At 46.0% G+C, this 21930-nt stretch overlaps 1 protein-coding gene across 3 annotated transcripts in view; it reads left to right on the top strand.

Annotated features, from left to right (window-relative positions):
* The window catches only part of CREBZF (CREB/ATF bZIP transcription factor), a 97933-nt gene extending 88455 nt beyond the window's left edge, over positions 1-9478 (top strand). For all 3 annotated transcript variants that reach the window (XM_086933922.1, XM_086933923.1, XM_086933924.1), the window contains one exon: positions 8729-9478. The gene's annotated coding sequence lies outside the window, so the exon portion shown is untranslated. The remainder of the gene's footprint in view (positions 1-8728) is intronic.
* Positions 9479-21930: the final 12452 nt, after the last annotated feature.

Here is a 21930-nt window from a genome sequence, read left to right as displayed (position 1 = left end):
ACCTATCCACGGAAAACCGAGGCACTTCCTAGCGCAGTGGAGAAACACCTCTGGTCTATGTACCCTTTCCATTGTGCGGAAAGGGTACTGCCATGGATTTCACATAACTCCTCCCAGGATTTCACCCTGCTGTTATGTATGGATTTCAGATCACCTTCAGGATCAGGAGATTCAAGCTCGTCTACAAAAGGCGCAATAGAATCAGTACCTGCACACCAGCACACACGTGTATTCCCTGTAATTTTCAAACCCAAGACTGACAGGTGAAACATGGGTAGGCAGAGGATCCACCCCCCGCCCCAGACACATTTGTGAATTGCTGCATTACTAAGAGGTGGGAGGGATACACTGGGGGAAGGAAGAACCCGGCTATTCAGTATATTTCAAAGTGTGTTCTTTGATTTGTTGGGCGATCACTTGGGGAAGGGGTCAGGCATCTTGGAGAGGAGATGGGGCTGATAAGAAAATCATAAAGGAGAGGGCTTGGGTCCATGGATAACTCTTTGATGCACTTATCTCTGTGGCTGCCATTCAGATCCCATGGCCTTTGTTGAGGGGCTATCTGATTTGAAGTTGATCCTTTTGTAGCTGACTGCTTTCTGGAGGAATGGCACTTCAAAAGGAAGCAGACCCCTAGCACAAACTCCAAAACTGACACTGAATCACATTTTGTGTCTGAAAATAGACTGAGATTGGGCGTTTGATGCTTCTAAAATGGTCCCTTGCCAAGGTGGCAATAAGACTGTGGTGAGGAGGAGAAACTTTGCAAGACTCCTACCGGTGACTATACCTAGGGACTGAGTTCTTTGAGGGAACATCACCCAGGGAAATGCAGGACCATGGGCTCTGGAGCACCATCGCCTGTCTGCTTGCCAAGACCAGTCTGCCCTGTGAGCAAGAGGAGAGTGCTTGCAGAGAGAGATCCAGTTGGGGATTCTGACAAGTGGATCCTCATTGTTTGGTGTATGCCAGTGGGGCTGCTGGAAAGAGTGCATTACTGCTGTGCCAATCGGGCTGTCACTCAGTATGTGTGCCTGCTAATAAATGTGGCCGTGCGCACATGCCTGTAGCCATTTACACCATCTGAGCAAGTGTGTCTGTGTGGTCATTGTGTCAGCATGATGGGCACGGGCCCTGCATCATCACATTGTGCTATCTGGAAACAAGATTCCGAGGACCGGTTTCTGGCATTCCAGCCGTCTTCAGCCCGGCTTGCTTGAATCCAGTGGCAAAGTGAGCAAGGGACTCACGTCTGAGCATACCCTGCCACACTAATGGCGGCCAAAAGCAGTACAAAATGGGGTGGTAATGGACGGAGCATCTGAACCAATCAAACACTCACACCCAGTCAAAGAACGGTGATGGATTAAACCCAGATCTCTTGGCCGCTATAAGTGTGGCAGGGTATGCTCAGACGTGAGTCCCTTGCTCACTTTGCCACTGGATTCAAGCAAGCCGGGCTGAAGACGGCTGGAATGCCAGAAACCGGTCCTCGGAATCTTGTTTCCGGTCCAGGGAAGGCATGGCTTGGCAGTTCGGGCTGGACGGTTTCCATGAGGCACAGGGTCAGACTGATTTGCATATAGCCATGTCTGAACTGGGGTGGCAGAGTGGGCTAAAGACCGGTGATGGATTAAACCCAGATCTTTTGACTGGGTGTGAGTGTTTGATTGGTTCAGATGCTCCGTCCATTACCACCCCTTTTTGTCCAACTGTGTTTTTGATTTGTATGCCAATGTGTGTGTCAAGGACTCTCTGGATCCCGGGGTACAATGGTCTGTTGCCAATGGGGCTGGTCTGGTTGTATGCTGGCTCGGGTTGCCTCCATTGTGCTTGGCTGTTGTTTTCTGTTTGGTTTGCCTCTTTGCTTCAGGCTTTTGTTGTGCTTATTCCCGCCTGCCGTGTGTGTTGCGGGCTGGCGATGCTTATCCCTGCTTTCCTCATCGCAGATGGGCGCTTCACACGTTTTTTTGTGTTGTTGTGGTTTGTGTTTTTATCTTAGTCTGCCAGTTTAGGCAGACTATGGCATGCTACCACCTTGTTGTGAATTCCACGTTGACACAGGGTTATTTTCCCGCGATCGGCTGCGATGTGTAATGGTGCGTTGGCATTTTTTGGTGATGTTTAGCACACGTTCTTGTGAATATGCCACTTAGAGAGGGGGGCAGTGGAATTTAGGGACCTGCCTATCGAACAATAGAATATGGAGCTCCAGGGATTGTGTGTATTTTGTATATGCCTATTTTATCATAAAAGCTAATTTATCTGAGAATTCTTTATTGCTGCTTTTGAACATATTGTAAGTTGTGAACCTGTGCGTCTCTCTTGCATCTACCTAATACCCCTGCCCCTCCTTCCCCGATAAGCCTTGGACAGCTCAACCTACGCTATTACTGAGAGTCAAGTGCTGAAAGGGTTCTTGGCCCAGTTGCTCAGGGTTCATAGTAAGTTGAGTCCCGGGACACTGGAGTAAAAGGCCTCAACCCTCAGGGTTGGCCCTCTGAAAGGGGCTCTGACAATCTCCAAAAAGGACTACTTTCTCTGGATGTTCATTGACCTCCAGCTATTAAACAGGTTATTTCTCTCCAAGCAATTTCACTGTCCCTCTACCAGATGTCTCCCGCCTGCCACGTTTTCTTGTCAGTACTGATTCTGAGATGTGTATTTCTGTATTCCGTTCCACCAAGCACATAACCAGTACCTTCGATTCGCTGTAAGTGGATGACACTACCAGTTCAAGGTGACACCACAGCGCACCTGCACAGAAACGCCGTACATGTCTTTCCATACTTAGACAGCTGACTAATCAAGAGCAGCAGCAAATGACAATGCCTAGCACACACTCAAGAAATAGTGTCTACTTCACCCTTCACTTTCACCACCAATGCTAAGAAATTGCAACTTCAGCTGCAGCACATTCAGCCCCTCCTTAATATAGTCCAAAAAATAGTGACTGGCAAAACATACCCCAACCAACAGAGGGTGATGGCATTCCTACAGCTATTGCCCGTTTTTCAGACACCCCGTCCCACTACTGTTCGAACCGTCATGAAACTGTTGGAGATGATGGCTTTGTGCATAGCAATTGTACAATATGCCAGGTTGTACTTGTGCCTACTACAAGAATGCCTCTCAAGGCAGTTGTCACCGGAAAGATATAGTAAACTGATACGGTCCACCACTCTGCTTTGGTGGAATTGCAACAATCAGTTACTTGACAGGCCCTTTACGCGCCACCTTCTACACATGACAATCGCACAGTTGCCTCTTGTGGAAGAGTGGCTCGCCTCCACTGCTGGTGCCACAAACTAATGGGATCTCTAAGCCATCTGACTAGCACGGAGAGCGTTCTCAGTTCTGCGGGAGAAATTATTACTAATTTAACATGACAGCTGTGCCAGAAGCAGGGTGGTAAGCCCCCCTGCCCATACTCCCCAGCTTCCTGTGCTGGCTCAAGATGTTATGGCACTGGACAAATGGCAAGAACATTCACCTGTTGCCAGAACATTTACTGGGAGTTGGAATGACTTTGCAGGCTTGCTCAACAGGATGCATCAACAAGTCGACAAGTGGAACCCCACCCACAGGTAGTTCCCAAGGTGGGGAACTCAACCATAGTCCTGTTTGCCACTCCTGAAAACCCAAAATGTTAAAACTTCATATCAAAGTACTTGCACCCACAGTCCATGGGAAGTCTACCAGGGGTGAACTGGCCAGGGATATTTGCTTACACCTTTCCGCCTCTCCCACTCATTCTGCAGGATAAGGCAGGTGTCCATGACCCTCATCCTGTGGCACCAATCTTGGCGAGATAGCCTTAGTAGTCAGTGCTCCTAAAGATGTCAGTCAATCTCGCTAGAAGCTCCCACACACACCCGACCACCACCACACTAAGCGTCATGGCCAGCTCCGAATTGCAAATAGCTGAACCTAGCAATCTGCCACCTAAATTTCTAGAGCTTGGTTACCTCAGTCTGCCAGCGTAATTCATGGTTATCCTGATGGAGTTGCAAAAGCCCCCCTACATGTGCCTATTATGCTGATCAGTGGAAAAGTGTAATGCAATACTGTATCTCCAGTTACATCCTTTTTAATATTTCTCTGAAGAAGATTGCGTCTTTCCCTCTTCACTAATACAAGGCAGACCTTTATGCTTGACCGCACTGAAGATCAAATGTTTACAGTCTTCCCTATGTAAAAAAGAAATAAAACAGCCAATAAAGCCTTATTGGATGGTTTAGAGTTATAACTCCAAATATGGCCCCAGGACCAATCTGGAATCACAATGGGGTCCTCACAAGACTCATGGGTCTTCCTTTTTAACCCCTACACATGTCCGTTTAGGTGCTTGTCTTGGAAGGTGGCTTTCTTAATCTCAACCACCTCCCTTAGAGGGATTAGTGAGCTTCAAACTCTTATAGTCCAAAATGTTACTTGCCATACAACCATTGGTTTGTAGAGTGTAGTGCTTTGGTTTTGGTCGGCCATGATCCCAAATTGTCATTCTTTAGTACGCACAGCACACACTTATCTTCGACACTGCACTCCACTTACATTACTCGTCCCCTGTGCAGAAAATAATCTGAGCTGGAGTCAGTGAGCGGATGCTTTATGGAACGACTGGAGTCACAGCAGGTCTTGTGGCTCAGACTTCTTTGAAGAAAAACAAGTTGCACACTTCGAGGCTCAATACTAGATAGCAGGAATATGTAGAGCATGTGAATCTACAGGCTACAAAAACATTGTTACAGGTTAAGTAGCATTTTTCATTTAGGTCATTGGACATAGTTTGTGACATGTTGCAAAAATTGCCATGTTGACCTTTACAGGTCAAGTTTTGTTTGTTTTAATTTTGCCCTAGCAAAGGTTTGCAATGGGCACTATAAAATGATTTATCGGCATTTCTGCATTTACTTGTCCAACTTTCGTTCAAGTCGGCAGTAGTGATGTGTTTTCTAATGCATATTTCCACCACTGCCTTTCATTTCATTCTCCCTTCACCACCTTCTTCGCTGGCAAGTTGGTGCAGGGACTCGAGCTGCAGCCACGCTGAAAAACGCATGGCAGAGCATTTCCCCCCCCTTCCCTTCTCTCAACCGCATCCCTCTATGGCTGAGGGGAGGCCTCACGACTGCAACCAGAATGAGCCCACTGGTTTTACATCAGGCACGTAAGAGAGTACAAAGTTGACGACCAGCAGTTTGTTGGCTTTACTGGGGAGTCAGAAAAGGGGGATTGCAGTGCAGAAGCGACTACATGAAATTCTGCAGACATGCAGCTTTGAAAGTGATGCACTTCTGCACTAGCAGCCAGTCCAGGGAGGAACTCTGCTGATATATGATCGTTTCTTTATCATGGCTGCGTTATTTGGTTTCTTGGAAGGCCTTCAGAATACACCATTAGTATGGTCCAGTTTGGAAATGATAATCCAAAAATGCTTTTGGGATGCTTCCTATCAAAGTAGGCAATGTCTGTTTGAACTGTAGGAGACAAAGTGCTTCTCGATATACTGACACCTCGCCCCTTAACCCCCCCCCCCCCCCCCCCCCCAGGTATGTCTCACAATTGAGTTAAGCATCCCATAAGACTCCCCCTTTGTTTATTTATTGATTAGAAAAAGATGGTGGAATCCCATGTTGCTATTGAGGCTGGAAAAGTGTAGAAAACAGTCTTGCAGTCCTCTTTATACTCTCGTCAAAGGGTCATCTCTAATCTGCATAGGACTTGTAACACGTGCCTCTTGTCCTGATGATGGCAAACAGAGGCTTTAAGTGGATGCTGAAGTAATGGAGACGAGTGCCTTTTTTGTCCACTCTTTTCACAGGATAAGAAAAGGGCCAAACTTAACGATTCCCTGTCTACACCACACATAAAAACATTGAGACCAACTCTTAGCTGCATATCAGAGAAAATGTATTTTATGAGTTTGGTAAGCATAACACATACATAGCAGTACGTACCGGCAGCAGATACATTCTTAGTTTCTAGTGGCTGTTGGCTCCTACCTTTCGATATTATCAATTTTCCAACATTCTGTTTCAGGAATTTGGTAGACAGTTATTTGGTGTTTACATAGACTATAATCAATGCCCCCCTCCCTCCCCCCCCCCCTTGCAATATACAGGGTGACCCAATTGTTCCTGCGGCCTAATTGGGTATTGTACATACATTGTTATTAACATACAATAACACTAACTTTTCAGTTGCTTTCCACAATATTTCGCCCCTCTATGATTTCCAGTCTTTTTGATTCTCTTTCCTTGCCTGGTCTACCTTGGGTGGTCTGCTGTCGTCAGTCTTTTAGTTTGAGTAGATACATATCCCATTCCACACATCTTCGTATTTGTTTCGGACTTCTGTACAGTTCGGTCAATGCCCTCATCTCTGCCCCGACCCATTTACCAAAGTCCAAATACCACCTCACATTCCATGGCACATCAGATTTCCTACACATCGTAATTTGTTTATTGGGCAGTACTATAGGCAGGTTTATATGCCAGTCTGTCTTTTAGATCTTATCAGAAGTAGAACTACATCTGCAGCCATCTCAGGTTCCAGGTCCGTGACCTCCATTGCACATTTAAAAACTGCTCTTTAGTATGCTGTGAATCGTGTACAAGGACATGCAACCGGTATGCGCTGGGCGACCTGCATCTCTGATATGCCAGAAAGAATCTTGAGGATAAGTGCAGTGTAGAATGTCAAATTATAATAATGCATTTCCTTTCAAGTCTTATGGGTGTGCAACTACTTTTTAGGGTCCAGCCTGTGAGGGCATATGCTAGTGAGACACTTTACAAAAAAGTGCTTGTAGCCCGCTTTGCTTACCATTTGTTGCCTCGCGTGGCACTCTTCTTTACAGCCTTGTAATTAGTCATTGCAAGCCTAACCTCATTTCTGTAAAACAATCTGCCCCTCTCCAAAACAGTCTGCCCCACTGCAGTTCGCCCCACTGCAGTTCACCCCACTGACTCTGCCCCCCCAACCTTTCTGCCCCAGTCTACTGTGCCCCTCTCCATTCCAAAACAATCTGCCCCTCTCCATTCCTAAACAATCTGCCTCGCTCCAATCCAAAACAATCCAGCCCAATCCAATTTACTCCAAGCCAAATCTTATCACCCCAATCCAATTAACCTGCTCCCTCCTCAATCTACCCACCCCAAAGCATTCTGCCCACACCTAAATATCCAGTGGAGAAGGTTTTGCATGAGGAGTGGATGCCCATGGCCGAACAACCATCTTTATGCGTTCCACTCCCTTTCCCCTGATTCCCAAACTTCTGCGGGAGGACTGGGTTTTGATCCTGGTGGTTCTTTTTTTGGCCCAGGAATTCATGGTTTTCGATTCTCAAATCGCTGGCCCTTAAGGATTCTTGGTTGCGTCTTCTTAATCCTTCTCTTCTCAGGTTCTCAAATAGAATTCTCTTCCCCAGAGGCTGCAACTGTTGGTGCGAAAGTTGAGAGGCGGGGTTGGCAGCATAAGGGACTAGCTGTCATTTGGCAGTTGCTGTTCTGAATTCCTGTCACCCTGTGACTTTACATTCATATGGACGACATTTGGGCAGATTTCTGAAAATGCTGTGCAGAGCATGTTTCCCATGTGGCTTACTCTCTGCCTGATGTGTTGCAGTTTCTATAGGATGGTTGTTGTTTTCTACGTTGAGGGCCCAGTGGGCGGCCATCAAAGCCTTTAGATATCCAAGGCGGAACTTGAGTGAATCAGGAGATATGGGATCTGTTTTGAAAGGTTTTTCTCATCCTAGGCCAATGGTCAAGCATTTGTTTCCCCTGTGGGATTTACCTTTGGTTTTAAAGGCTTTGACGTCTGATCCTTTTGAGCCTCTCGAGCAAACGGATATTAAATTTGGCACCCTGAAAGTGTTTTATTTTTACTGGCAATTACATCTGCTACACTAATTTGTGCCATTATTTTCTTTAGAATGTTTTGCATGCACATAAGAATGTTGTGCTTGTGGTCTTGGATTCGGCTTTGCTCTAGATATTTTTTTCATTAAAACGTGTGAATTTTGACAGCATTTCTGGTTTTCTTTACAAGTATGATATGAAGGTCTTGTGGCCGCTTTGGTACTCCTGATTAGGAATCAATGGGACTAGGACATAAAGGATGTTAAGGTAATGGTAATTTTCATTAATCCTGGAGCTGTTTGTTACTGTCCCATTCATTCCGTCCATCCCTCCCAGAATGCTACACCTTCAGTAGTTTTGGAGGGAGTTTAGTATCCCAGGAGGAATGCTGAGCATAATCTACCCTTATAGGATATTTCCCGTGAGGGAGGGACACTTTCAAGCATTTCCGGTCTCGGGAGGTGGATCACCTCATTAGTAATGAATGAGACGTGGACAAATGTAACTAGGAGTAATGCAGATTACCTGTACGTAATTGAACATTAACCTGACTGCAGTGGTCTGTACCAAGAATAAGTGTGACTAGGAGCTAGCACAATTTAGTTACGAAATGGGTACATTGTTGGTGTGGGCCTTTATCTGGAGCATTTATTATTATAATTTTAGCAATATATCTTTGCACTGATATGGATGCGTTTGAGATATTAACATCTTTGCAGGTTTGGTAGTTTGCTTTCTGTCTACCACAAATAGACTTTCTCTAACTTATGTGGATAAGTTCTCTGCGCTAAGCTTTTTGTAGTTAATTTGGGTATGCGAAGAAGCTGTTATTGTTGACACTTTTTTTTCTTCTTTTTTTTCAGACAGAGGAGACGTCCAATAAGGAGTTTGTCGTTCTTGCCAATGGACTACCTGATCTGACCGTTATTTAAGGCATCATAACTGTGGTGTGGCATCGGTCTTGCCAAGCTACCTTACATTTGTACTACAATCACTATACGTGAAAATGTCCCTTTTATTACTGAAGAAGATGGGGTGCCATAGCCTACACTTGAAGTATGAAAAGGAGCATTCTGATGATCGTCAGTACTGCAAGATGTGTGGGAACTTGTGAATATTGTACAAAGAAATCGGTGTGGGACCTTGATTAGGGTTTGACCATGTTGGATTTGGAAATAGTCTATGGTTTTACTTGACAGTTGACAGCAATCACAATTTCCCTCCACCCTCCAAATACTGGTATTGTCTATGATGTTTGTTTACAGACCATGTGTATTGCCCATTCATTCAAATAAACATTGTGTTTTTTCAACTAAAAGTCAGAGGAACAAAGTTGGCATCTCGGATTGAATGTAGTCTGTTTTTAAGAGTGCCGTCTCGGTGTTCAAGTGGTGGTGCAATGCCACTCCTTGTCCAGTTAGGGGAAAATGGGGTTATGATAGAGAGACAGATGGTAACCTATTGGTCGAAGTTAAGACCCCTTTTGCAGTGAACCCTTGGAACTGCCTCGACGCTGAAAAACAATCAAAATCTCCTGAGGGATAAAGAGCCTCAAGGGAGGGAAGCCTTGTTTCCAAAAATAAAGGCTTCCATATGTGACGCTGACCAAAAAAGAACAATTGATGTGAAAGGGGAAGCTGTAATGGCTCTGTCAATGAAGATTGGGTGTGTCTATTTTGAGTGAACATCCAAGAGTCTGAATTTGTCACACATGAAGTGGGTGACGGTCACTTGTCATGTTTGAATTGCAACTCCAGTGTTGCTACTCACAAACTACAAAATGCTACTAAGAAACATAGGGGCGGAGACTTCTGCCTCTCCTATTGTTTCATGAGTATTTGTTTTAGTAGCAAATGTGGGAAGGATAATTGGGTAGGATGGGTAAATGGGCAATTCTTGCTGCTACTTGGTAGGGAAATTTAAGGAGGGTTTCAGGGAGGGTCATGCTAATGCAAACACATGACTTCCTTGTTAAATGTCTCCTAACGTGTTGGCTCCTCAATGTGAGGTCTCTGACAAAACATAGCATCGAAATTCAACTGCTGCTAGAAGCACATAAGCTTGTTCTGTTTATGACAGAAACCTGGACTCACCCTGATTGTGAGGTTGATCCTGGTTGGGCTTGTCTGCCAGGCTTAAAAAGTCCATCACATTCCCAGGCCAAACGGGAGGGGAGGTGGGGTTGGGGTAATATACAAAGCTACCTGGAAGATAGGGACCATTGACATGGATATGGTCAATGGACTGGAACTACACGGTCTGACCATAAAGAATGACTGGGCTCATTGTTACAGGGGTCATTTGATACAGACTTCCTGGGGCTTTTAGTGTTCAGCAGCAACAATCACTGTTAGATACCCTCACTAATATGGCAGCCACTCACCACAAACAGGTAATTTTGGGGGACTTTAATTTGTGGCTAAATGGTTCTCTTAATTCTGTTTTTTCTAATTTACTCCACTCATGTGAAGGCCTTGGCCTCTTCCAGCAAGTCGCGGAAGCCACTCACAAGGCTGGACATCTCCTTGATTTAATCTTCTCTGAATCCCATCTTCTGCACATTGGTGAAATTCTGCCTATGGATTGGACAGATCACTCCTTAATTAAATTTTTTGTTAAACTTAAGAGCACTGATTCAGGTCTTGCGTCCTTTGACGGAATATCTATGCAGAGATTGGAAGGCTCTCACACGGCTGAGGACTTCCGACTCTGTGTTCAAGGTCGGAGACTGCTTCTCTTTGGACAAGCAAGTTGAGAAGAACTATACCTCGCTATGTCTAAAGATTACCTCGGCCTTGGGTTCTTGTGCCCCCCTCAAAAAACATAGCTGCAAGGGCAGAATTTCTGCCCCTTGGTTTAACGATACATAACAAAATTTTAAATTAGTGTGTAAACGGGCTGAGAGAAGATGGAGGCGTGGCTACAAGGAGACAGACAGGATGTTTTGGAAGCTTAAAATCTTGGACTATAAGAATGAGAAATAAAAGATCTAAGGCTGACTATCTTTCTTCCTTGATCTGTAATGCATCTAACCGCTCTAGAAGCATTTTCAATATACTGAATAGTCTCCAGTCCTGACTGTTTTAACAATTCAATATCCCCCTCTCAGGAACTTTGTGAGAACCTGGCTAGGTTCTTTAGAGAAAAGATTGAGCTGATTATCAAGGACCTTGAGGGTTCCTCTGAGGGTAGAAGCTCCCCTGCCTTTGGGGGGAGGGTTTCGGAAGATGTGGATAATGGCCCCGTCTAGCAGTTCACCAATCAGTTATCGGAGTTCTTGCCTCTAGCAGGTTGGCGAGGGGTTTTTCCTCTGGCTCGCCCATGGACCCGGTTCCGCACAAGATTTGGAAGGAGTATGAGGAAGAATTGTTCCCTACTCTTCGCCTGATCTGTAACCAGTCTTTAGCTAGTGGTATAGTCCCCTTCCATTGGAAGCAAGCTTTGGTGAAGAAGCCATCCCTGGATCCGGAGTGCTCAAAAAACTATAGGCCTATATCCGTGCTGCCTTTTCCAGCTAAAATTGTTGAACGTACAGTTGGCATAATCCTTTCTAACATCTGGAACAGCATCAATTACTGGAGGAGGTTCAATTTGGATTTCGGCCAGCTCACGGGACCGAGATGGCCCTGGTGACCGTTATGGATGACCTTTAAAGGCGGGCAGACTGGGGACCGGCAGCAGCACTAATCCTACTCGACCTGTCTGCTGCCTTTGATGCGGTTAACCATGAAATCCTGCTGAGAAGACTGAGTGAGGCTGGGATGAAAGGCTGTGCCTTACGCTGGTTTCGGATTTTTCTGCAGGATAGACAGCAGGCGGTGTCCCTCCCCCTTTCAATCTGCATTCTCCAACGTGCCGTACGGGGTTCCTCAGGGATCGGCAATTAGCCCTATCTTATTTAATATATTTAAAACCCATGAATGCAGTCATTAAATCTCATGATATTAACATCATAAATTATGCAGATGATACACAGTTGATCCTCTCCTTTGAGGGAGAGGACTCGACACCGGTGGAGATGTTTCACAACTGTTTGCGGGACACAGCCAGTTGGCTTCAAAACAATTCCCTTCAATTCAATGCAGGAAAGACTGAGGTGCTCTTCTGCGCTGGAAATGGGATCCCTCATCCTTTTTCTTGTAATTTCTGGCCTCCTGGAACCTAGACCAAAGTTCGGCCAGTGGAAACCGTTCGCAATCTGGGCATCCTGCTTGACAACAAGCTTACTATGGAAGCTCAGGTTGCGTAAACGACAACCTGCTGCTTTGCAATCATTAGGTCCCTTCGGAAGATCTTTCCGTTATTACCCTCTCAGGCTCGGGCACAAGTGGCAAGATGCACGATTCTCAGTAAGCTTGACTACTGTAACGCCCTTTTGCTTGAATCCCCTTGTTTCCTGCTGGATAGGTTACAAAGAATTCAGTCCGCTGCAGCCAGGTTAGTTTTAGGGCTGCCTAGAAGATGGTCCTCAGCAGTTCTGGCAGAACTCCACTGGCTCCCTCTGAGACAGAGTACAGTTAAGTCCCTCTGCCTTGTCTTTAAAGCCCTCCATGGGATAGGACCCGTACTGATGCAAACAATGTGCCTGGTACACTCCAACAAGACTGCTCCGCTCCTCATCGGCAAGACTGGTGAGTGTACCAAGATTCAGGAAAGCTAGGTCGGGGGTAGATCTTTTGGGGTGGCAGCGGCCAAACTGTGGAATAGACTCCCCTGGGAGATCAGGCAAATTAGGGAGCTCCTTCCATTTAGAAAGTGTAAAAACCCGGCTGTTTCCCAAGACCTAGACGTCCGACCATGTCCTGACACACCCTCCTGCTTTTTTTCTGAGCCACCAGCACCAGGATGCCTGCAAGGTGATAATGCGCTTTATAAGCTGAATAAATAAGCAAGTCCAGCACTATAGGTGGTCACTGTATTTATTGTCTTTTTTTGTATGTTTAGATCATCTTTTTAAATGGTACTTTTTAATGTTGTGATTTTAATTGTACATGTACCTAACAGCTTTATAAATTTTATTTTATTTGACTATTGTTTCAATCATAATCTGGCGCCCCACCACGTGGGCATTTGTATTCATGGCGATATGTATACAAAGTGCAAGATCTGCATCAGGACACCCAATTATATGCTTTTTTTTTTTATCCTCATTTTGCGCATGATCGTATAAGGAGTGCATAGGGGGAATTTTAAGACTTCCACTTTTTATTCCTTCACTCTTTTTGTATTCCTTGCTGTGCCAGCCACAAAGAGTATCCCTTTGGTGGATCTGTCGTATTTTGCCCTCCTATATCCTTTACCATATTCAATAATTCTTGGCGGATTGGGTGAGAGCTGGCCATCTTGGTCACTTGGCGGGAATTATTCCAGTCTGAATTATTGTCACCGCTTTAATCATTGGATATATTGGTTCTTTGTCAAGTTCCTTCATTACCTTACACATTTCTAGTATAGTAATTTTCCCAAATCTCCCAGAAGTTAAATTTTTTGGAGGGTTTTCCTTTCCTGTCTAGTTTATTTATCGTGATTATAGAGTTTAGCCAATCCTCGTATCGAGGAGGTACTGGTTTAACCCAATTTAGGCGTATTTCCCTTCTTGCGAGGAGTATCAATACAAATAGCAGATTTTCTTGTTTTTTGGTCAACCATTCATCACCAACATTAAACTTGGTACATATCCCAAAAATAATTAGTGTTGTACTTACTTTTAGGCGATTTCCCAATATCCGACATAGCATATTACCTACTTCCTGCCAGAAAAGCTCCAGTCGCGGGCAGCCTTGGAACATATGTAGGTCATCTGCTTTTTCAAATCCGCATTTAGGGCAGGACTTTATACTTGCTCCTTTGAAATTTGACAGTCTTTTGGGTGTCCAGTATGCCCTGTGCAGTGTAAATATTTGATTTCTCTTTAAGTGCGCCGGTTTGATGATGGACCAACATTTTTCACATGATTTCTGCCATAAATTTAGAAGTTCCGGTTCTATAATATCTTTACTCCATACTGAGTCCGAAATTGAGACATTATCTTCTTCTGCAGCAATTAGAGCCCAGTACCATTTTGAGACTTCTTTCTTTATTAGGGAGATTTTGATAATCTCTTTCTCTATTTCTATATTTCCTGTTTTTTTCTCCGTCAAAGCACCTACCCAACTTGTTAGCTGATAGTATTTAAATTTTGACAGAGTTCCGTTAGTTATTTCTGTAAAATGCTCCCAGGATTCTAATGAGTTCTCTGTCATCATTTGGCCCCTTTGTCAACCCAATTATATGCTTGTTTGTAAACTTAATAAATATTATTAAAAAAAAAAATATATATATATATATATATATATATATATATATATATATATAATTTTATGACGTTATTGTGTGTATGTATTTAGGCCCAGATTTACAAAGATTACTAACCTGGATTTTGCTTTGGGTCTGCGTTAAAGTAACCTGACCTGTGAAAGCCTGACACAAAATCCAGGTTTGTATTTCCAAACCAACGCAAATGGAGATTTGTGCTGGTTTGTAATAAAAAGTAATTGAACGTAGTGTAATATACTGCCTTGAGTTCTTTTGCGCAAGGGGGCATTCCATGGGTGGTGCATCTTCTCATGGGTTTTGATACAAATACATATATAGAAAGAATTATAGATATAGATTTGTAACAAAATCCTGCAACTCCCTGAGGATGGTGTAACAAGGAGAATTCTGCATCACATCTACAAAGAAGAAATTTCCTTAAACCATAAGAACCCCTTCATGCACAAAAAGTATTATGACCACATCGCAGACACCCTTGCATTATGGCACAACAGTGCATGGCTGTGGGCAGTGCAGGGAAAGTGCAGAACTGGGCAACTTTTTATGTTGAGCTTGGCGTAAGCAGTGCGAAGCACTGCTGTCTCCAGCAAGCTCTATTGTTAGGCTATAGCCTTTGAAGTGGGACAGGAGATGGGCACACACAGAGCTTTCGGCGATTTCAGCAGGTGTATGCGCACGTACCGCCACGTGCTGTGCAAATCACCTGTCCCGCTTCTGAGGCAAGTCAGCCTCCTGCAATCGCGTGCAACCCCTGCCCCCGGTACAACTAAATTAGCCTCCTGCAAACGCTCGTGCACGTGCCCCCACCCCCACCCCCTTCCTACAACTTAGCCCCACTCACCGGGCTACAGGCTGGCTCTGTCACGCTCAGGACTCCCCTGGTGTCATCTCCGCCGCATCACCTGGCACACACTGGGCTTCCCTCACTCATGGGAGCCCTGCACTTGTTGCCTCAGCCGCCATTTCTGCTCCTCCTTACGTGTGCAGCCACCGTGGAGCTCTCCCTTAGGCATGGGAGCCCCGCGTCACCACTGCTGCTCTCTGCCAGGCACTCCGTGGGTGCGGGCTTCTCGCAGAAGGCAGAAGTCCCGCCCCACGACCAGCTTCACGCTCCCGAACTTCCGGTTTTCGGGCCGGCGGCGATGATACCTTAACAGTTAAGGTATCGCCCGCCGCTGGCCCGAAAACCCTATTTTCCGTGGTGCGGTTTTCTTTGCATCTCGCACACAGCGTTCAATAAAAGCACGTGTGAACAAATTTTGTTGTGCTAATAAGCAGGACGGTCTGCGCATGTCAGACACAGTACGCAGAGGCAGGAGAGGAACGTGTGCGCGAAGCCTGGTTCCCTTGCCATGCGCGTTGAACATTAAATGTGCAATCAGTCCATGGAGCCGCCTCTGGCACTCGGTACGGCGCACTTTAAATAGAAGAGGCAGCCAGGAGACGAGGAGGTAAAGTCTGTTCAGAAGTGTTCAAATGACATGCTAGCAGCAGGAAGGTAGTTTCACCAACTTCAGACTGCCAAGTATGTGGTGCCAAAAGCTTGTTATTACAGAATCGGTTCCTGTCAAATCTTGGTGACAACAGTATTATTTACCATTTTGTTTCAGAAAACAAACTCCACTTTAATCCTGAAGCAGATATGATAGCTTTATTCAAAACGCGGTCCCAATCAATCCTTACTATCGCCACACCCACACAAAATACAATGGATTTATTCCCCTGCTGACAACTTCCTTAATTAAAACCCTGCTTTGAAGCCTCGCCATCGGGCGACTGATTACTTGGACACATGCCGTGTGGTGCGTCATTACACACAGTCTCCTACCAAAAACCAACACAACCGCAAGCAGCTTTTACAGCTTCTTTCATGAATGCCTTTGAACAGAATTTTCCCAACTCGAGCAACTTTTGATTCGTGGGGACCGCCTCAGCTGAGCTGGACAAGAAAACAAAATCATACCGACCGATAATAATAAAACAAGCATTTGCAATGCAATCGGTCTCGCATTTGCTACAGTTTAAGCTATTGGCATTGTAAATGACTGCCTTTTATTTATCTGTTTTGAAAACCAACGCATAAATAAAAGACATTGTCTTTTACAATGCCAATAGCTCAAACTCTCGCAAATGCGAGACCTATTGCATTGCAAATGCTTGCTTGTAGATATGGTGCTGTTCTGCTCTCTGTAGTTAGCACAGTGTAACTGAAACAAATGATGGGCAGAATGCTGAATGATTCAAACATTCTGCCCTGGTCAAGAGATCTGGGTTAACTTCATCGTTTTTTGCCCACTACGCCACCCCAATTTGGACCCAGTCATATGCAAATCATTCTTGACCCTGTGCCTCATGGGAACAGTCCAGACCAAACTGCCAAGCCACGTCCTCCCTGGACCAGAAACAAGCATCCTGGGACCGGTTTCGGGGCATGTCACCCTTCATCAGCCAGGCTAGCTTGAATCCAGTGGCACAGTGAGAAAGGGACCCACGTCTGGGAAAACCCATCCCACTTAGGGCGAAAAATGTAACTGCAACAAATGATGGACCGAATGCTGAAGAGATCTGGGTTAAATCCATTGTTCTTTTGCCCACTAGGCCACCCAGTTTGGACCCAGCCATATGCAAATCAGCCTTGACCCTGTGCCTCATGGGAACAGTCCAGACCGAACTGCAGTTAGCACAACAGTGTAACAATATTGCTTGCCTTACCTTGTGTCAACTCTCTGTAAATGTGGAATGTTGTTTTTTTAGGGAATATATATAACACCAAAGGTTAAAGGGACTTAGTAGTTGCGTAAAAATTGTCAGCTGAAACACACTGTTTTAAACAAACACCAGATACAGCCTCACCATGATCAGTGTTGTCATCAATGATGATGTTTCAGATTTTGCAGTGATGTTAGCAATAATGTAATAGAACATGTTATGAGTGATTAAATATGTGAGGTAATTAGCAGTGCATGGAAGGGGCACAAGTTATAGTTCCTTTAGAGCATGAGTATTTTTCCACCAAAATTACCTTGACCAGTTTCAATCTGGGCTATTTTGGTTTGCCCCGCATTGTTTAATTCAGGCTTGTGTAGTGGTCAAGGTCACCCATCTGGTACTGAAAGTCTAGAAACTAATTTTCACACACTTCTCACTCTGTTTGTGGCCCTCTGTTCTCTGCCATTACTCCCCCTTTTCCAGCACTGAAATATTAAGTAGTCCTTGAGCAATAACAAACAAAATCACAAGTCCTCTGCTGAAGAAAAGTCCAACCCAACCAATCAAATGCTTTTCAGTGCTGAGTAAAATGACAACCAAGGCAATCCATCTCTTTTTTTTATTTCCAGACTAAATGGAAAAGCTGACAAATTTAATTGAACACCGACCTGTGATTAATAAATCTCAACTGATCAAGGAGAGTGTATTCAGTAGAACATACAATCTTCCATATAATTGGCCAGAAATGTCTTAGATTTTAAGCTCCTTGTCAAGCAGCCTATTTTGCCTTTGAGGAGCAGAGTTCGTCTGGATTTCCGTCTCTATCTATTGGGACTATGCCCATCATAGAAGGCCTCCCTGACTACCTCAGTCTGCAAAAAAGAGCCTCATACCCTGACAAATGAAGAGCCAGTATTAATCTGAATCTCCCATGAAAGGTCCTTGTCAACCCATTTGGGCCTGTGGCTTTGTTCAACTGGAAGTATTTGATCATTCCCTCCATTAACAACTCCTACAAAGTGTCTTGTTTCTGCACCCAATATCGGCATAGCAACATCCCCAAAAATAGGCACCCAGCATCGGAGCGTGCCCTTACTGTCCTTTATGGAGAATCTGAAAGACTGTCTGCAAAGTTTCTTTCTTGTTTACTCCCACTTAAGTCGGATAACCTATCAAGAACATTCCAAACATTAGGGATAAGCAACTTATCTTTAGTGATTTCCCTCAGTCTTTACACTAATATTTTGTTTCATTTGTCTTTTCATAAAAATACTGCATCAATCTCAACAAGGTTCTTTCCAGCATTTCTGTAATGAGGAGGTTAAGCTGTCCTCTCAGGGTCGTAATCTCCCTCAATGAAGAAATGCTTGAATTACCAGTGATCTTCGTTACTCTGCCTCCCCTATTTACAGCATTTACACCTAAGTCTGCCCAACACCACATAATGGGCAGCGAATCCCCTTTGGCCGTTTTCCCCATTTGTTGATAAATGACAACACATGGGGAAAACTACTCGTTCAACTTCCTGAAAAGTAAGAGCCATATTTATAAAAGGAGTTGTATTGCTCTTTCTCAGATGCAAGTCCAAAATGCTATTTATGAATCCACGCAAGGACACCTTGAGTGGCCCGAGTGGCTCTATAAATTGGGAATAACGCAATGCAGTGCAATTTGCTACATTGCGTTACTCTGCTCTGGGAAGGCTTTGCGTGGTTGTGCCAATACAACTTTGGGATGCATGGATTTTGATGCATTCCCAGAATGTCATAAAGATGCACCTTCTTAGGGGAGGCATGACGAGGAGCAATGTTTATTTCTGTACTAGGGGATCTCTGTGTATAGTCCTAATCTAGTGAATAGTCCCGCCCATGTGCGTGGACCCCGGAGCAATCAAAAATAATCTCTTAAGCTGTCTCCGTTGCAGTCCTGCATAGACAGAGAATTAAAGACAATAATGCAGCCTGTACCTGCAAGGCTACACTGTCCAGTACTTCAACTAGAAATGCCAAGGATATAATACAAATAACACATTTAATACAATTTGTCAAGTTTCACTCATAGAGAAACTTTCCTCCCCTCACCAAATCATTGGAATGATAGAGAAGAAGGGATGGACAGACAAGCCGCCATAGGCTGCCATTATGTGTCTGGAAAAAGGATACCGTGCCTTTAAGGAACTCTAGAGACCCTCGGTATCCCAGCATGCACAGCCCCTTCCTTTTACTTTCAGTTCTTTTTTCCGGCTCCTGCTAGCAGGACCCTGGAGCATTGAGCTCTTCCTTTTTGGGTGTTTTGTGTAATTTTTGACACTTTTGAAGAGTTAAGAGTGTGTTCACTCGACATATCTTTGATGGCGATTATCTTCTCGACGTCGAAGATCCTCTTCTCAACGTCGAGTCAACGTCGAACACCGGTGACGCCTTGAACCCTCTCGACGTTGATGATGGCTTGATGACGAAGCAGTCCTCGACGTCTACCTCGTCGGGGGTCTCGACATCAATCCCCTCTACGTCTAAGTCGCTTCGACCCAGAGCCCTGGGGAGACGGGGAGCAGACCGTGGTCATTCCTCTTGACGCCGACGTCGAGGCTATCGACGTCGACGGAGACCGGTGGCGTTTTCTGGCCTCCTTACTGGGAAGCCCCCCAGAGGCCGCAGTACGGGCAGAGGAAAAAGCCCCTTCCTGCCCAGACCCACTGTGCCCAAACCATTGACTTCCGTCATTTTCGAAACTCTGCACAAGAAGCAGTTGTCTCGCTCGTTGCTGCCCTTGGTGCCTGGACTGGTGGAACCTGCCATGGAGTTGTTCCTCACTCCTGCGGCTATGAGGTCGACACCTTCAAGGCTGCAGGCTGACTCAGACCCAGCATTTCTTTGGGGGTGATCCCACGCCTGACTTGGTGATTGTGACGGCAGCAAGAAAACAGCACGCCACCACCCCATCATCGACTGTGCCGCCTCACAAGGAGAGCGGCTGGATGGATTCAGCAGGCAAAAAGGTCTGCGGGACGGCCTCCACATCGATGAAGGCCGCCAGAGCCTCAGCCCTGTTGGGACGTTACGATCAGGCTCTGTGGGAGTCCCTCCAACAGTTTTAGGAACACCTTCCCCAGGAAAAAAGGGAAGATTTCCAGGAGATCCTTGCTGAAGGCCTGCTGGTTTCCAACCAGGTGATAAGTATGGCTGCAGATTCTTCCCTCTTGGCAGCCCACTGGTACTGCCAAGGGTTCAACCTGAGGCGCCACGCCTGGCTGTGTCTTGCATCCTTGAAGCCGAGGCGCAGCAGAGAGTTGCTAACCTTCCCTTTTCGGCCGAGACCCTCTTCCGGAAACATGCGGACGACGAGCTGGCCCACATGAAGGCGGAGGCGGAAACCCTGACGGCTGTCGGGTTGGAAAAGCCTAAGGAACAGAAAAAGACCTTCCGCCCGTTCCAGAGGCGGTATGGGGCGCAGGGCAGAGGGCAAGGTCGACAGCAACAGTTCCAGCAGAAACCGTTCCAAAAGCGCCAGAGGGGCCGAGGCGGTCAACAGTCTTCTGCCGCGACCAAAGGCCCGGCTGGGTCTAGGCCCAGAGCTGTTATTTACCCTTCATCCGTTACCCGCTCCGGTGGGGGGGAAGCATTCAACATTACCTGGCAGAGTGGAGAAACATTACTCAGGACAATTGGGTGCTGAATATTGTTTGCAATGGATACAGTCTTCGTTTCACCAGCCCGCCTCCAGCAATTCCACCGGTCAGCTCGAAGTTCCAACTGCGCGAGCTCCAGGCGGAGGCCAATACCCTGTTAAGGAAAAGGGCGATAGAAGACGTCCCTCTGTCTCAAAGGGGAAAGGGTCTTTACTCGCGCTTCTTGTTAGTACAGAAGAAGGACAAGAATGAGTTCAGACCCATTCTGGATTTGCGACAAGCAAACCAGTGGATTCGCAGGGAGAAGTTTTGCATGCTGTCTTTGCACCAGATTTATCCTCCGCTGCAGAGGGGAGACTGGCTGTGCGCGATAGATCTGCAAGATGCGTACTTCCATGTGCCCATTGCACGGAAACATCGGAAGTTCCTGCGCTTCCTCGTCGGCACCAATCACTATCAGTACACCGTACTACCGTTTGGACTGAAGTCTGCACCCAGGACTTTTTCGAAATGCATGGCTGTGGTAGCAGCGCACCTGAGAAAGAACAAGGTGTTTGTCTACCCGTACCTGGACGATTGATTGATCAAAGCCTCCACCTTCCAGGAAGCGTAATTGCACTTCAACAGGACGGCTGTCCTGCTGAAACGACTGGGGTTGCACATAAACCTGTCCAAGTCTGTCCCGATTCCTGTACAGTGCCTACAGTACTTGGGAGCCTCCATCAATACACTATCGGCAAGCGTGTCTCCTTCGGAGGAGAGACGCTTATCCATCCTTCGGAAGGCTCAGGCTCTCATAGCTGCTCCATCTCCAACAGTAAGGACGGTGTCTTCTCTATTGGGATCGATGGCCTCTTGTATCTTCCTCACTCCGCACGCGCGCCTACACATGAGGCCGCTACAGGAATGTTTGGAGGAGCAGTGGGACCAGAGGAAAGGGTGTTGGGACGATCGGATTCAGTTGTCTCTTCACGCCCAACAGTCCCTGAGATGGTGGTGCTCAGCAGAGAATCTCCTCAGAGGGGTTCCTTTCCAGACCATCTACAGATCCAGGGAACGTGGTCTCTGGCAGAGTCCACGTATCACATCAATTTCCTGGAACTCAGAGCTGTTCACTTGGCACTGAAGGCCTTTCATCCGTCCTTTCAGACCAGCTCCTTGCTTGTACAGACGGACAATATGACCACGATGTATTACCTCAACAAGCAGGTGGGGGCTCGAGATCGCGCACACTGTCACAGGAAGCGCAGGCACTCTGGCACTGGCTGTTAGCCAGAGGACTGACGATAACGGCGACTCATCTGCCAGGTGTGCAGAATGTTCAGGCGGACGCCCTCAGCAGGTTGCTTCACGAAAACCATGAGTGGGTCATAAACGACGAGGTGCTCGACGACATCTTCGCCATGTGGGGCA

Source organism: Lissotriton vulgaris, chromosome 8, assembly GCF_964263255.1.
Source record: "Lissotriton vulgaris chromosome 8, aLisVul1.2, whole genome shotgun sequence".
Taxonomy (NCBI): domain Eukaryota; kingdom Metazoa; phylum Chordata; class Amphibia; order Caudata; family Salamandridae; genus Lissotriton; species Lissotriton vulgaris.
Note: the sequence above shows the minus strand (reverse complement) of the source record. Positions and strands in the feature narration are given on the sequence as shown.